The sequence below is a fragment of the Schistocerca cancellata genome, chromosome 7 (assembly GCF_023864275.1).
Source record: "Schistocerca cancellata isolate TAMUIC-IGC-003103 chromosome 7, iqSchCanc2.1, whole genome shotgun sequence".
NCBI classification, from domain to species: Eukaryota; Metazoa; Arthropoda; class Insecta; order Orthoptera; family Acrididae; genus Schistocerca; species Schistocerca cancellata.
The window spans coordinates 567,536,821-567,554,677 of NC_064632.1; the positions used below are offsets into that span (position 1 = coordinate 567,536,821).

The window sequence follows — 17,857 nt, forward strand, 5'->3', positions numbered from 1 at the left end:
CATTATTTCTTGAATTAAACATCAGTTTCTCACAGCTCATATGTGAGAACATCGCTCAGTTTCACAAAACAAAACATTTGAATTTCACCGATGGTCTTCCAAAGTTTCTACATTCTGGTTATGGGATTGGCTATGGTGTGACAGCGCTCATACGGGCGTAGTGATCGTCTTAGACCGATGTTGTATGTTGGCAGAAATCACCGATATCGGTGCCACCATGACAGCAATCTAAGGGCCGGCGTGTGCAGGCAACTCGCAGCGATCGGTCGCTGATCACTGGTCGCTTTGGAATCCCAGGAAGTCTGTGGGAATCACATGCAATTCGTGCACGCAATATGGCTTCCTGGCTAGTTAGCGGAGGTGTGTGGCGATATGGCTGCGACTTGTCTCACTATTTATCAAGCTTGATTGTGCAGTTTTGTTTCGATACGCTTTGCATAAGTAGAGTAAGAAATTTATGTTGCAGTTTACAGTTAATCGGAGGCCAGCAACTACTCTGAGAAGACTCTGAGAAGTAGAGTGGAAGCAATTTTTATTAAGAAATAAGAAATAATACAAAACACGCCCTCCGATTCTGCACTGATTAGTAATTTGAAGCTTGTGCTGAAGAAGTGATGGGTAGTTTGTAGCAATAGTCGCTAAGAGTGGGCTCCCTTTTGTGATTTTATATCATTTAGAAAATAATTTTTTTTAACTTCTAAACAGAATGACATACTACATACCTCGTATAATGGTAATAAGACATTTTAATTTAAATCAACAGGCCAAATCTGTTACATAGTTATACTCAAGCTCCTTGTCATTTTTATACTGACATGGATATGGTGTCTGTTCTTTCAGATATGACCGAATGAACAGACACAATGTCCATATAAGTATATAGTTGTGGCAACACCGGCCATGACCTTGTTCTAATATAATTCTAATTTCGTCCTTCTCATTTTATAAAATCTAATTCTCCTTCATACGGTTTATAACAAGAGTTACGGTAATCAGCAGTGCTGCTATTGACATCGTCTCTATAGACACATCGACTAAATTGTGAACACCTAAGTACTTGCAGTTAGGCAATAAGACTAACGAACAAAAAAGGAATTGCGGACTAATAAACGTGAAACAGATTGTATTGTCATACTGGACAGATGTGCACAACCCGTTTGCCTTCATTGGAAAATGTAGTATATTCTGTACAGTAACCTACAGTACCCAAGCAAGGGTTTCAAAGACGTTTGATAACTTATAATATTCTCGTCTATTTTAAACTTGTGTTTCACAAGTATTCGCGGGTTAGGATGTCAGGTGCAAGTTGGTTGGTTGGTTGGTTTGGGGAAGGAGACCAGACAGCGTGGTCATCGGTCTCATCGGATTAGGGAAGGATTGGGAAGGAAGTCGGCCGTGCCCTTTCAGAGGAACCATCCCGGCATTTGCCTGGAGTGATATAGGGAAATCACGGAAAACCTAAATCAGGATGGCCGGACGCGGGATTGAACCGTCGTCCTCCCGAATGCGAGTCCAGTGTCTAACCACCAGGTGCAAGTGTTGCTAAACACACGAGCAGTTGATTTTATACAGCAGAACTTCTCGACATGGTGTCGTTCGTAATACTGATAGCAGTTGCTTGGCAGTTCGCTCGTATGTGGAGTGTGGAGGCGAGCGACCGAATGCAGGGGAAATCACATGCGACGGATGGCTGCGACCTGTCGCTCGTGTGTGGTGTTCTTTAGGGCGGGCGCACACGGTATACTTTTTGTCACGCAACTATTTCGTCTTTGTTGCATTCCAGTCGCTTCTGGGTTTGAGAGCTTGCACACACTGAGCAGCTATTGAGAGTAGGCTTATTTTCACCGGTTTTTGTAGTGAAGTCGACAAGTCCATTTTGTTTAGATGGATTTTTTTGAGACCCCAGTGGTTTGTTCTCTCAAAATTCAACACAGGAAGGAACGGAAAAGGAAGTACTGAATGTACCCGATTATGTCTGAAAGACTAAATAAAAAGAAAGTAACTTTCGTATTTAAGGAGGTAAGATATTATCCAAAGAAATTTTTCAGTTATTTCTGCATGAGTTTAGCATCATGCAGCTAGATAGTTGCAGTTCGAGGACCTGCCATCAAACACTGGCCTCCTCTCTACGAGGTGCATTCAAGTTCTAAGGCCTCCGATTCTTTTTCTCCGGGCTGGAAAGAGATAGAAACATGCGCATTGTTTTAAAATGAGGCCACATTCATTGTCAATACGTCCCAGAGATGGCAGCACCGTACGGCAGATGGAATTTTACCGCCAGCGGCGAGAATGAGAACTGTTTTAAATACTTAAAATGGCGACGTTTTCCTTACTTGAACAGCATGCAATCATTCGTTTTCTGAATTTGCGTGGTGTGAAACCAATTGAAATTTATCGACAGTTGAAGGAGACATGTGGTGATGCAGGTATGGATGTGTCGAAACTGCGTTCATGGGTGCGACAGTTTAATGAAGGCAGAACATCGTGTGACAACAAACCGAAACAACCTCGGGCTCGCACAAGCCGGTCTGACGACATGATCGAGAAAGTGGAGAGAATTGTTTTGGGGGATCGCCGAATGACTGTTGAACAGATCGCCTCCAGAGTTGGCATTTCTGTGGGTTCTGTGCACACAATCCTGCATGACGACCTGAAAATGCGAAAAGTGTCATCCAGCTGGGTGCCACGAATGCTGACGGACGACCACATTGCTGCCCGTGTGGCATGTTGCCAAGCAATGTTGACACGCAACGACAGCATGAATGGGACTTTCTTTTCGTCGGTTGTTACAATGGATGAGACGTGGATGCCATCTTTCAATCCAGAAACAAAGCGCCAGTCAGCTCAATGGAAGCACACAGATTCAACGCCACCAAAAAAATTTCGGGTAACCGCCAGTGCTGAAAAAACGATGGTGTCCCTGTTGTGGGACAGCGAGGGCGTAATCCTTACCCATTGCGTTCCAAAGGGCAATACAGTAACAGGTGCATCCTACGAAAATGTTTTGAAGAACAAATTCCATCCTTCACTGCAACAAAAACGTCCGGGAAGGGCTGCGCATGTGCTGTTTCACCCAGACAACGCACCCGCACATCGAGCTAACGTTAGGCAACAGTTCCTTCGTGATAACAACTTTGAAGTGATTCCTCATGGTCCCTACTCACCTGACCTGGCTCCTAGTGACTGTTGGCTTTTTCCAACAATGAAAGACACTCTCCGTGGCCACACATTCACCAGCCTAGCTGCTATTGTCTCAGCGATTTTCCAGTGGTCGAAACAGATTCCTAAAGAAGCCTTCGCCGCTACCATGGAATAATGGCGTCAGCGTTGTGAAAAATGTGTACGTCTGCAGGACGATTACGTCGAGAAGTAACGCCATTTTCATCGATTTCGGGTGAGTAGTTAATTAGAAAAAAAAATCGAAGGCCTTAGAACTTGAATGCACCTCGTACTTCTACACTGATGTCTTCATCTATCACGGCAGTCATTTTCCAAACTTCGAAGTATCCAACTTCAGAGAACAGAGCATCGGCAACTAAAATGTCATCCGTGTGTGCACATACAAATAACCTACGGCGGGGGAGACAGGACAAAGACAGTTTCGTCGCCTTCCGGTCGGATCTAAACAAACTGAAAAGTTGCGTCGCTGTTGCGCCGCTCCTTGTGCGCACCTTTGTGAAGCTGACTGTCCAGACTTTGTGGTAAAGGTGAAATACACTCCTGGAAATGGAAAAAAGAACACATTGACACCGGTGTGTCAGACCCACCATACTTGCTCCGGACACTGCGAGAGGGCTGTACAAGCAATGATCACACGCACGGCACAGCGGACACACCAGGAACCGCGGTGTTGGCCGTCGAATGGCGCTAGCTGCGCAGCATTTGTGCACCGCCGCCGTCAGTGTCAGCCAGTTTGCCGTGGCATACGGAGCTCCATCGCAGTCTTTAACACTGGTAGCATGCCGCGACAGCGTGGACGTGAACCGTATGTGCAGTTGACGGACCTTGAGCGAGGGCGTATAGTGGGCATGCGGGAGGCCGGGTGGACGTACCGCCGAATTGCTCAACACGTGGGGCGTGAGGTCTCCACAGTACATCGATGTTGTCGCCAGTGGTCGGCGGAAGGTGCACGTGCCCGTCGACCTGGGACCGGACCGCAGCGACGCAAGGATGCACGCCAAGACCGTAGGATCCTACGCAGTGCCGTAGGGGACCGCACCGCCACTTCCCAGCAAATTAGGGACACTGTTGCTCCTGGGGTATCGGCGAGGACCATTCGCAACCGTCTCCATGAAGCTGGGCTACGGTCCCACACACCGTTAGGCCGTCTTCCGCTCACGCCCCAACATCGTGCAGCCCGCCTCCAGTGGTGTCGCGACAGGCGTGATTGGAGGGACGAATGGAGACGTGTCGTCTTCAGCGATGAGAGTCGCTTCTGCCTTGGTGCCAATGATGGTCGTATGCGTGTTTGGCGCCGTGCAGGTGAGCGCCACAATCAGGACTGCATACGACCGAGGCACACAGGGCCAACACCCGGCATCATGGTGTGGGGAGCGATCTCCTACACTGGCCGTACACCACTGGTGATCGTCGAGGGGACACTGAATAGTGCACGGTACATCCAAACCGTCATCGAACCCATCGTTCCACCATTCCTAGACCGGCAAGGGAACTTGCTGTTCCAACAGGACAATGCACGTCCGCATGTATCCCGTGCCACCCAACGTGCTCTAGAAGGTGTAAGTCAACTACCCTGGCCAGCAAGATCTCCGGATCTGTCCCCCATTGAGCATGTTTGGGACTGGATGAAGCGTCGTCTCACGCGGTCTGCACGTCCAGCACGAACGCTGGTCCAACTGAGGGGCCAGGTGGAAATGGCATGGCAAGCCGTTCCACAGGACTACATCCAGCATCTCTACGATCGTCTCCATGGGAGAATAGCAGCCAGCATTGCTGCGAAAGGTGGATATACACTGTACTAGTGCCGACATTGTGCATGCTCTGTTGCCTGTGTCTATGTGCCTGTGGTTCTGTCAGTGTGATCATGTGATGTATCTGACCCCAGGAATGTGTCAATAAAGTTTCCCCTTCCTGGGACAATGGATTCACGGTGTTTATTTCAATTTCCAGGAGTGTATTAGCGGAAAGTGCCACCTTCAGAGCAGACTACTCACGTCGTGGAAGTTTCCCGCATTGAGAGCTCGAGACTACTGCTTCCTGTGGCTAGAACTTCAGTTCTCGATAGAGGTTTTGCCTCACAGTTTCAGACTGCAGTTTTGTACATCATTTGTGCTTCTGCTTGCTTGAATTATACCTCTCTCAATAATTAAAAGCATATTGTGTAGAATTAAGTTTGGAGTGTTATTGCAACTTGCTGGGTAGTATCTCTACCTAGTAATGTCTGCCTCCCATGCAGCGATGTCGGCGCGGCAGATTGCTAACCGAAAGGCTCGGGATCGATTCCAGGCCTGCTAGGTGATTTTCTCCGCTCGGGCATGGATATGTTGTCCTTGCGTTCATATCCTCACAACTGACATGAATGTCTCCGATACACAGACGTATCGTCTTTTCGTTACTGAGATGGTTGAATGGGCATGTACCAAAAGTCAAAGTACAACGGAATAACAAAAAAATGTACCTAATAATTTTGCGAATCCCGCTTTCTTTTAATATGTGTGTTGGCTGTACTATTTGAGTTCATACCGACCTCTTTGCTTCACTGACATTTATTTAATTTCCTGTATAACTGTTACGAAGTACTTTTTTTATATTTGTGGTAAGGTTCTGTGGGACTAAATTGCTGAAGTCATCACTTCCTAGGCTTACACAGTATTTAATCCAACTGAAACTAACTTACGCTAAGGACAAGACACACACCCATGCCCGAGGGTGGACTCGAACCTCCGACGTGTGGAGTTGCGAAGTGGATAAGCTTTTATAGGTATGTTTCTAAGTGCTTTCGATCATTCTCCAGTGCTTTGCAGCTTGCAAGATGAGTTTGGCGTGTAAAAGCCGTTCGCAACAGTTCTTCAGTTGTCATTTTCCGCCAGCTGGAGTGGCCGAGGGGTTCTAGGCCCAGCAGTCTGGAACCGCGCGACCACTACGGTCGCAGGTTCGAGTCCTGCGCCGGGCATTGGTGTGTGTGATGTCCTTAGGTTAGTTAGGTTTAAGTAGTTCTAAGTTCTAGGGGACTTATGACCATAGCAGTTAAGTCCCATAGTGCTCAGAGCCATTTGTACCTTTTTTGTCATTTTCCTGTTGTGTTCTACTCGATGAAAGCAGTTTCCCGCGTTATGGGTTATCTTGCTATAAACCGATATGAGAGCTTTAGGGACTGTGCAAACTCCTTGTCCACGAGAAATAGCGTCTGACGAAGGACCAAAACACGTCGCTGTTGCAAGAACTCCCCACTCGTACTAAAACGCCAGAGATGTCTCAGTTTAGCAACCGAGCCCGTAGATGGTGGTATAAGGGGCGTACAGTAATACTAACCACGCTTTCCCACCTGAGTTTTGCGATAATTAAACCAGTCTATCCTTGAACTGATTTAGTGAGCCGCCGCGTAGGAATTCTTCCTACATCTTACGTGGAGATGCTCTCGTAGTTTTACGTTCTCTTGCAGAACCATAGCAGCGACTTCTGATTCTGAAAGTGCAATAGTGCTGTCTATGTTTTACTTAATGAAACGGGAAGACGTTTTTCTGCGCAAATAAATTTTACGCGGGGTGTGATTGTGGTGCGTTTATTTGGGAAACACAGTAAAATGAAGTTGTTCCCACTGATTATATACCAACTATTAACGGTAAGAGTGCGTGGCCTACCGCATGACTAGATCGAAAGGGATCCTACCGACGACTGCCGACTGTGGCGCTCAGTTTGTAACTTGAGCGTACAAGCGGTATAGTTCATATAAGATCGTACGTCTTTGGATATGCCAAAGTTATTCATTTATTTATTAATATCACAGTTTCTGGCATTGTAAAGGTACTGAAAGATAGAACTTATGACCCATACACTCCTCTTAATGTCGGAGTGGCCGAAGGCCACTTTTGTTAGTATATATTTATTAATAAGGATTACTAGATTCTCGAGGCATTTTGCTCTGATTATTGCCAGCATCATATTTAGAGTACCAGGGAAGCAGGTTGCTAGCCTTACTTGCCCCGAGTCCCATTGGGTTTTACCCCTAACGGCTGAGGGACTAACCGGTGGATTTGGTAGTCTTTGCCGTATGAGCACAAAGGTGACCACGACTCAGAATATGTCCGAGGTGCCCAGCCTTATTCCAAAGTAATTGGTATCCCGACTGTCGGGACCACTTACTTGGCCATTCATACGTTGCCCGTGGTTCATGAACTAGGACATGACTACAGGAACCCACACCATGAACCAGGGTTAAGACAAGGCTGCAACCTGTCTCCACTGTTGTTCATATTATTTATGGATCATATGTTGAAAACAATAGACTGGCTTGGTGAGATTAAGATATGTGAACACAAAATAAGCAGTCTTGCATATGCGGATGACTTAGTTGTGATGGCAGATTCGATTGAAAGTTTGCAAAGTAATATTTCAGAGCTAGATCAGAAAGGTAAGGACTATGGTATGAAGATTAGCATCTCCAAAACGAAAGTAATGTCAGTGGGAAAGAAATATAAACGGATTGAGTGCCAAATAGGAGGAACAAAGTTAGAACAGGTGGACGGTTTCAAGGACTTAGGATGCATATTCTCACAGGATGGCAACATAGTGAAAGAACTGGAAGCGAGGTGTAGCAAAGCTAATGCAGTGAGCGCTCAGCTACGATCTACTCTCTTCTGCAATAAGGAAGTCAGTAGCAAAACTATCTGTGCACCGTTCTATCTTTCGACCAACTTTGTTGTATGGGAGCGAAAGCTGGGTGGATTCAGGTTACCTTATCAACAAGGTTGAGGTAACGGATATGAAAGTAGCTAGGATGATTGCAGGTACTAGTAGATGGGAACAATGGCAGGAGGGTGTCCACAATGAGGAAATCAAAGAAAAACTGGGAATGAACTCTATAGATGTAGCAGTCAGGGCGAACAGGCTTAGATGGTGGGGTCATGTTACACGCATGGGAGAAGCAAGGTTACCCAAGAGACTCATGGATTCAGCAGTAGAGGGTAGGAGGAGTCGGGGCAGACCGAGGAGAAGGTACCTGGATTCGGTTAAGAATGATTTTGAAGTAATAGGTTTAACATCAGAAGAGGCACCAATATTAGCACTGAATAGGGGATCATGGAGGAACTGTATAAGGGGGTCTATGCTCCAGACTGAACGCTGAAAGGCATAATCAGTCTTAAATGTTGATGATGATGATGATGATACTAGATTCTCGGCAGAATACATGTACTTTTCCTACGTATCTCTTTGCTGATGTCTCGAGCAATTTCTGCATCGGCAATTCATCCCACTGGCTCTGAAAGCGCCAGATGGCGAACAGCCTCTGCTAGGCAGACAACCTACGGCACACTCCTTACTCCGTAGGTACTGCAGCGCCGATACATTCACTTCACATATGTGAAATAGGAAATCCGGAAATAAAGTAAAATGCGCTCTCATCTGCAAATAGGGGTTACGTTACACACCAAAATTCCTTCAGCGTTTATGGGACTGCATTATAATGCAAGACCAGGCACAGACGTGAAATGCACGTCTGAGCCACAAACCATAAAGTTTTCCAATCGCGGTTATGTGTGCTACATGGCTGACGGGATCAGCCGGCTTGAAGCCTGCAGACGCCATAAAGTCCTCATATGAGTTGTGCATGCTGCCTCCTAAACCGTTTGAACGCTGTGACCGTCCATATCGTAACGCAAAAGGAATGAATTTCCCCTATCTTTTCTTTCTCTTCTTTCTTCATTCCTCTATACTGTCTCTGGTCATCTTGAAGTCTTTCCCCGTGCATGCCATATTTGTTTCATAAGTGGTAATTGTTTAACTAGTTAACTCAGTGCACGAAGCTGTGATGTGTTAAGGTGATGTACCATAATATGAGTTATAACTATTGATCTCAGATTTGTCTGTTATGGTCTTGGAAGTTTTCATGTGAGTATATGATGACACTCCGGCTGTTAGCTCCCAGAGGACAGAAGTTCTGCTGATACAGAGATTTGTATGAGATTATTTTTATTGGGGTTATTTGTGACCATTCAAGACGTCCTGTGGTTAATGTGGTTAGATATAATTATGTATAGGGCAGCAATTTGTGTCAGTTATTTTAAGTGATGGTATCAAGGGCCTGAGTGAGCGGTGTTAAATGGTCTATCTTACGATGTAACCCGCCGACGGACGTAAAGTTAGTCGAGTGTTACGTGATACATTATGATAAAGGTAAGGATAATGAGAAAGCAAGTTACATTCCAGTTTAACATTATAAAGAGTAACGATTTACGAAGAATATCAAGAATAATGATGAAACACATACCTCGTAGAGAATTAAGTAACACTACTGCAAACCTGTGCTTTGTATCTGCTACTCTCATTCTGCTTCTATTTGCCCCCTTGTGGTTTTGTCGGTGATTCCTGTTAATGAATGGAAACTTATAGCTTTTTCTCTAGTAGCCAATAACGCATAATACGAAGAAAGCAACTATAAAAACTACTGTGGGTCAATGAGCTTATTTGGTTAGCCCCCATAGGGTAAAAAGTCTTAAGTCGGTGTAAAGATTAACAGTTTCCGTGAGAAGGATGGCCAACAAACATACCTATTTGTACTTTGTTTAGAGGTCTAGTATTTCTAAGGATCTTCAGGTGTTTAAAGGTACCCTCTCTCATATATTTCATAGGTCTCTGTCACTTGATAATAGTAGGCAATTTTCATTGCGTAGTTTGGTCGTAGAATTTTGGTGTACAGTTCTGTTTTGTTGAGTATTTCGTTTGGCATCAAATAAATAACGTGCAGACTGCCTTGGAGATGTCTGTCCTGGATACCTCTTATCGTTCGGTTGACAACTGAACTACGAATTTTCATCTAATTTTCGTAAGTAGTGTTCCACTGCTTTGCAGATGAGCTAAATCCTTTGTCGGTTCAGAAGCATTTATTTCCATTATCTTCTTTCAAGGCACCACTCACAAGACTTAAAAACAAGTGCACATTTTCAATTTTTTATTGTCTCTTTATTAAATTTTCCTGGCCTGTGTCTAGTGAAATTAATACACACCTTTTAGTTACCCAGGTGCTTTACTCAGTGCAACGCAATACCCACGTCAGGCTGTCTCTGATAGGGAGGACACGGCGAAAGGAAGACTGAACATCATTCGTGTTGTGAATTTTCTCTTTATTTTAAGCAAACACCCTAAGTTAGATTTATTTAACACCTATTGAATAAAAACCTTCCAGTGGTGCTGACAGAATATTCTACAATCATAAAAGTGTACCAGATTGATTAATATCAAACAGATTAAATACAATAACAAAAACTGTAGCATTACAATAAAAGAGTTAAAGAAATACTTTCTCAAAGAATCTTTAAGATTTGCCATCCAAAACAGAAGCAGACTCCGCAAACACGCACCACATAACAAAATTACCATAGCGCTGGTTAGCAGACGTGCACAAGACGCACAAGAGAATTAACCAGACAAAACTCATGTTAAATATTACATTCTGAATTGTAAGCCGGCCGGAGTAGCCGTGCGGGTCTAGGCGCTACTGTCTGGAACCGAGCGAACGCTACGGTCGCAGGATCGAATCCTGTCTCGGGCATGAATGTGTATGATGTCCTTAGGTTACTTAGGTTTAATTAGTTCTAAGTTCTAGGCGACTGATGACCTCACAAGTTAGGTCGCATAGTGCTCAGAGCCATTTGAACCATTTTTTTTTCATGGTAACAATAGTCAGTGAGAACATTTATGAATTTAAAAGATCTTAAATATCCTAGAGTTTGGCCAGTCCAAAAACCAACAGTGCATACAATGAGTAATGTTAATAACCATTCATTTGCCTAAGTCACACTTGCATAAACATGTTAAATAAAAAATCTAGTAATTACTCAATTGGCATATTAGCCAGTCAACACTTTAACAATTTGTATGACATAGAAAAATAAAAAAAAAAAAATTGAAGGAGAGCTGCAGTAAGCGCACAGTGATTCAGACACAGAGAAATACATCAACATGTTTTCTAACCCCGTCCTGTCAGGACGTAATGGACTCGGAAGGGATATTGGTGCACCTGGGAGGCAGTTCCGTCGAGCGCGGACTTGCCTCCGACTTCGGACGCTGCTGTATCAACCAGGCAGATTTTGCTCAAGTTCCACTAAAGAGAAACACAAATGTTAGCGTAATTAACAAATAAATACAGAATTAAGTACAGGAATTGGGCCTGGCCTCTACTACAGACCGAACGCCGCCGCAAGTCAAAATTGCATCAACAAGAAAAACAAATAAATGACTTTCCAGCCAGTTAACGGAGTCAAATCTGCGACACTTGTAAGGCGCCGCCGCGCGGGATTTGCTGAGCGGTCTAGGGCGCTGGAGTCATGGACTGTGCGGCTGGTCCTAGCGGAGGTTCCAGTCCTCCCTCGGGCATGGTTGTGTGTGTTTGTCCTTAGGATAATTTAGGTTAAGTATTGTGTAAGCTTAGGGACTGATGACACATTTGAACACTTTTGCATGGCGGCCAAAACCTAAAGACAGCTCGTAATACCACTACCGAGCAGGAGGTACGACTGCCAACCACAAATTGTGGTGGGAGGTGAACAGGTAACCGGCACGTAGTTACCCCACTAAACCCCAAGATAACGTGTTCGGTTGGCTAAGGAACCCCTGACAAACAGCAGAGAGAACTTGGTCGTATAACGCTCAATAAGACAAGAGCCAGTAATAGTAAGGGCAGGACTAAACACATGAAATGAGCCCACTTAACATATAAGTGCATGCCGCTGCAAATCCGACACTCAGGCTCGACCATTAAATAAAGAAATAAATTCAGCAGCTTTATAGGAGTGAACAAGCAACTTTTCTACCTAGAGACAGAAACGGAATGGATCAATAACCAGAAATCAATGTGGAACCGGGCGTGAACCCCGACCAAACAACCAGAGAACTACCTAACTGAACATTCGCAGTACTGGTACAGGAAATGGCACTTAAGCTACTGTTACTGCCAATGCTCGGCTCACTCGCATCCCATAAACCAAATCGGAAGCTCACCGGACATATCCGTACATCGATCCAGGAAAGACAGCGTGGAACCGGCACACATCATCATCACAGCAGTGGTCCGCCGTCCGGTCGATCGCTGAAGCACCCAACACGCTCCGTCCCTCGCTACTAAAGGTTTGCAGACGGCCGCAACACAGGTAATAATGGTTAGTAATCCAAGAACCCACCTGAGTGTCTTTTCCTGATGTCGTTGGCACACCCAGAGGCCGTGACTGTTACCTGCCGAACTAGGACCAGCGATGAACTGCCGGCACACTACTCGCCTCGCCTCCAGGTTCCAACTCCGCCTCCTCTCCTTGAGCGAACTGTTTCACTTTCCCGGCCTCACTGTCAGTGCCCTCGCACCTCCGACCTCTGCGTGAACCGCACCCACTTAAGGCAAAGATGTTCTACTAGAGACTGTGGCGCCACATATCGATTGCACAACGGTTCATTCTACATCTACATCTACATCTACATTTATACTCCGCAAGCCACCCAACGGTGTGTGGCGGAGGGCACTTTACGTGCCACTGTCATTACCTCCCTTTCCTGTTCCAGTCGCGTATGGTTCACGGGAAGAACGACTGTCTGAAAGCCTCTGTGCGCGCTCTAATCTCTCTAATTTTACATTCGTGATCTCCTCGGGAGGTATAAGTAGGGGGAAGCAATATATTCGATACCTCATCCAGAAACGCACCCTCTCGAAACCTGGCGAGCAAGCTACACCGCGATGCAGAGCGCCTCTCTTGCAGAGTCTGCCACTTGAGTTTGTTAAACATCTCTGTAACGCTATCACGGTTACCAAATAACCCTGTGACGAAACGCGCCGCTCTTCTTTGGATCTTCTCTATCTCCTCCGTCAACCCGATCTGGTGTGGATCCCACACTGATGAGCAATACTCAAGTATAGGTCGAACGAGTGTTTTGTAAGCCACCTCCTTTGTTGATGGACTACATTTTCTAAGGACTCTCCCAATGAATCTCAACCTGGTACCCGCCTTACCAACAATTAATTTTATATGATCATTCCACTTCAAATCGTTCCGCACGCATACTCCCAGATATTTTACAGAAGTAACTGCTACCAGTGTTTGTTCCGCTATCATATAATCATACAATAAAGGATCCTTCTTTCTATGTATTCTCAATACATTACATTTGTCTATGTTAAGGGTCAGTTGCCACTCCCTGCACCAAGTGCCTATCCGCTGCAGATCTTCCTGCATTTCTCTACAATTTTCTAATTCTGCAACTTCTCTGTATACTACAGCATCATCCGCGAAAAGCCGCATGGAACTTCCGACACTATCTACTAGGTCATTTATATATATTGTGAAAAGCAGTGGTCCCATAACACTCCCCTGTGGCACGCCAGAGGTTACTTTAACGTCTGTAGACGTCTCTCCGTTGATAACAACATGCTGTGTTCTGTTTGCTAAAAACTCTTCAATCCAGCCACACAGCTGGTCTGATATTCCGTAGGCTCTTACTTTGTTTATCAGGCGACAGTGCGGAACTGTATCGAACGCCTTCCGGAAGTCAAGAAAAATAGCATCTACCTGGGAGCCTGTATCTAATATTTTCTGTGTCTCATGAACAAATAGAGCGAGTTGGGTCTCACACGATCGCTGTTTCCGGAATCCATGTTGATTCCTACATAGTAGATTCTGAGTTTCCAAAAACGACATGATACTCGAGCAAAAAACATGTTCTAAAATTCTACAACAGATCGACGTCAGAGATATAGGTCTATAGTTTTGCGCATCTGCTCGACGACCCTTCTTGAAGACTGGGACTACCTGTGCTCTTTTCCAATCATTTGGAACCTTCCGTTCCTCTAGAGACTTGCGGTACACGGCTGTTAGAAGGGGGGCAAGTTCTTTCGCGTACTCTGTGTAGAATCGAATTGGTATCCCGTCAGGTCCAGTGGACTTTCCTCTGTTGAGTGATTCCAGTTGCTTTTCTATTCCTTGGACACTTATTTCGATGTCAGCCATTTTTTCGTTTGTGCGAGGGTTTAGAGTAGGAACTGCAGTGCGGTCTTCCTCTGTGAAACAGCTTTGGAAAAATGTGTTTAGTGTTTCAGCTTTACGCTTGTCATCCTCTGTTTCAATGCCATCATCATCCCGAAGTGTCTGGACATGCTGTTTCGAGCCACATACTGATTTAACGTAAGACCAGAACTTCCTAGGATTTTCTGTCAAGTCGGTACTTAGTATTTTACTTTCGAATTCACTAAACGCTTCACGCATAGCCCTCCTTACGCTAACTTTGACATCGTTTAGCTTCTGTTTGTCAGAGAGGTTTTGGCTGCGTTTAAATTTGGAGTGAAGCTCTCTTTGCTTTCGCAGTAATTTCCTAACTTTGTTGTTGTACCACGGTGGGTTTTTCCCGTCCCTCACAGTTTTACTCGGCACGTACCTGTCTAAAACGCATTTTACGATTGCCTTGAAGTTTTTCCATAAACACTCAACATTGTCAGTGTCGGAACAGAAATTTTCGTTTTGATCTGTCAGGTAGCCTGAAATCTGCCTTCTATTACTCTTGCTAAACAGATAAACCTTCCTACCTTTTTTTATATTCCTATTAACTTCCATATTCAGGGATGCTGCAACGGCCTTATGATCACGGATTCCCTGTTCTGCGCTTACAGAGTCGAAAAGTTCGGGTCTGTTTGTTATCAGTAGGTCCAAGATGTTATCTCCACGAGTCGGTTCTCTGTTTAATTGCTCGAGGTAATTTTCGGATAGTGCACTCTGTATAATGTCACTCGATGCTCTGTCCCTACCACCCGTCCTAAACATCTGAGTGTCCCAGTCTATATCTGGTAAATTGAAATCTCCACCTAAGACTATAACATGCTGAGAAAATTTATGTGAAATGTATTCCAAATTTTCTCTCAGTTGTTCTGCCACTAATGCTGCTGAGTCGGGAGGTCGGTAAAAGGAGCCAATTATTAACCTAGCTCGGTTGTTGAGTGTAACCTCCACCCATAATAATTCACTGGAACTATCCACTTCTACTTCACTACAGGATAAACTACTACTAACAGCAACGAACACTCCACCACCGATTGCATGCAATCTATCCTTTCTAAACACCGTCTGTACGTTTGTAAAAATTTCGGCAGAATTTATCTCTGGCTTCAGCCAGTTTTCTGTACCTATAACGATTTCAGCTTCGGTGCTTTCTATCAGCGCTTGAAGTTCCGGTACTTTACCAACGCAGCTTCGGCAGTTTACAATTACAATACCGATCGCCAAGGATGACATTATACTACAAAATGCATACAAACCACTGTTCTGCCTATGCATTCAGAAAACCTCTGAGTCCAGTAGAATACTTGTCATAGGTTGTAGAACATCCCTCTCATTCAGTGTACTGCCATGTGTTAGATGCTGCTCGAGATAGCTCCGCTCCTTGCAGGAAGGTTAAAAAAATGAATGCCTTCTGTGAGGTTCGAACTCACGACCCCTGATTTACGAGACCAGTGCTCTACCACTGAGCTAAGAAGGTGGCAGCTTTGCGTTTGTGAGCTATCTAGGTTCTAGGCGCTACAGTCTGGAACCGCGCGACCACTACGGTCGCAGGTTCGAATCCTCCCTCGGACATGGATGTGTGTGATGTCCTTAGGTTAGTTAGGTTTAATTAGTTCTAAGTTCTAGGGGACTGATGACCTCAGATGTTAAGTCCCATAGTGCTCAGAACCATTAGAACCATTTTTTGCATCTCGTAACTGGGAACAGTTTGCTCAGACTGCAACTGTTCCCTAACATGGGGCGTAGATCACTGTCATGCTGCTATTGCTGGATGAAGTCGCCCAACCGCACGACAATGTCAGCGAGTCGAGTGTTCACAGAAACCTCTCCCAGGTTGGCCTGATTAAAGGGAGGACTCAGGGAGTCGGTTACAACGATATGCTGACTTTAAACTGAAAGGCGGAAATATGCAGACCTCATCGTGTTATGTGAACTGTTTCAGGGACAGGCTAAGACAAAAGTGTCTAATTGTCCGTTTCCATGGTGAACTCCTAGAGTTCCAAGTAAAACTTGAATTTCGCCAACGCAAAGAAAACCGCTAGTGCTTTCAACTTGTAAATGGAGTGTTTATTCTCGCTGGGAGACAGGCACCTCGAGACATAGGCTAAAGGTCTCCGCTCCCCATCTAGTTGCTGAAGAAGCATGGCAGCAATCCCAATCCTAGAGTTGGGGGCATCGGTCTAAACTGTAAACAGACGATTAAAGTCGGCGACCACCAGGACGGGAGCGTTACTCAATGGGATTTTCAGAGAATCGAAGGCAGGTTGTTGGCTGTCTGTCCACACGAAGGGATCACATATCTTGCGCAAAAGTTTCAAGGGATCTGCTAATTCTGGACTAATTTCCTAAATAAAACTTGCCATCCTGATAAACCGCACCACAGCCTTCTGAATCCGACTGCTATCCCTCACCCCCGAAGCATGGTGCTGCTAGACGCCATCTGTGAATCCACGCCTGATCCAATCGCATCAGCAGGATGGATGATCATATGCTCTTGCTGAGGATGATAGCCACTGTCGAAATCTTCGTCCTCAGACGACATCGTCATGCAGGTATTTCATAGATCTTGTCAAATTTCCTCCATTGCTTTGGAGTCCTGTGTTTTCGGGTATCAGTGTCAGCATCTGAGAACGAATGGGACAAAATCGTAGGTTCCTGCCAACAACCCTGCGATGGCCAACCTTTCCTTTGGGCCCATTTCCCATTTGTGTTAGAAGGCCAGTGCCAGGTGGTTCTCAGGCAGAATGGACTATTCATCCATAGTGCTCTGCTGTAGCATCAGAGTATCTTCAGGGTCGACTGAAGACGACGCTTCTGTCGACAATCGATGATGAGACAATAAAGATCCAAGATCCCCCACGTACGTCAATGAGAGCACTGTTGCAGTGTATACAGTTTGATATCGGATGCCCCTCTTGGCATCCTGAACAGGTCTTTGGCTGGTCGTCGTAAATTACTATTTTGCGGCGTCTGCCTATGTTCAAATAGGATGGGACAGTTTTAGTAAGGTCTACGCACATGGCGGACCCCATTCAGAACTGGGTATTAGTAAAGTGTGCCCATTATACTCACATATAACTTGTCACAGTTCCATAAGGTCTCAGTGCTTCGATCACTGTCTCTGCTGGTACCTCAGACAGCAGCTCAAACACATGGACTGTTCTCTGGCCGAGACCTGCCCGTTCCACTTTCACATGTCCAAAGTGTCCATCTGGATGTCTCAACTGAATATCAGTTTCGCAAGTCACATTGTCCACCAGGTTCATGTAGACCACACTACTCACGATAGAGAGCTTAATCCCTACTAGTTTATGATAACTGATGTGAACGTCATCTCTTATAAACTACTGTATTCAGTTTCCAGTGCTCTTGGTTGGACATACTCAGTCACAAAACTGAACTTCATCATCGATTTTCGTCGTGAAAATGTCGTGGAGCGTCGAAGGAAGTAAGCTGTGTGGCTGTAACTGTAAATGAGAACCACAGCGTTCTGACTCTATCGCGGCACGGATGTTAACGAGATGTCTGTGCCATTCCACTGCTTTGGCCATCTGAGTATGAATCACCGCCAGATCCAAACTTCAATATGCAGTCGTCCATGTCTCACAACCTGCACTCCCATATTACGTATATTCCCGTCCGGGAAG

At 45.2% G+C, this 17,857-nt stretch overlaps 1 non-coding gene across 1 annotated transcript; it reads right to left on the reverse strand.

Annotated features, from left to right (window-relative positions):
• Positions 1–15,615: 15,615 nt before the first annotated feature.
• Trnat-cgu (transfer RNA threonine (anticodon CGU)) lies at positions 15,616–15,687 on the reverse strand. The gene has a single exon. It is a non-coding gene; the product is annotated as a tRNA-Thr (tRNA).
• Positions 15,688–17,857: the final 2,170 nt, after the last annotated feature.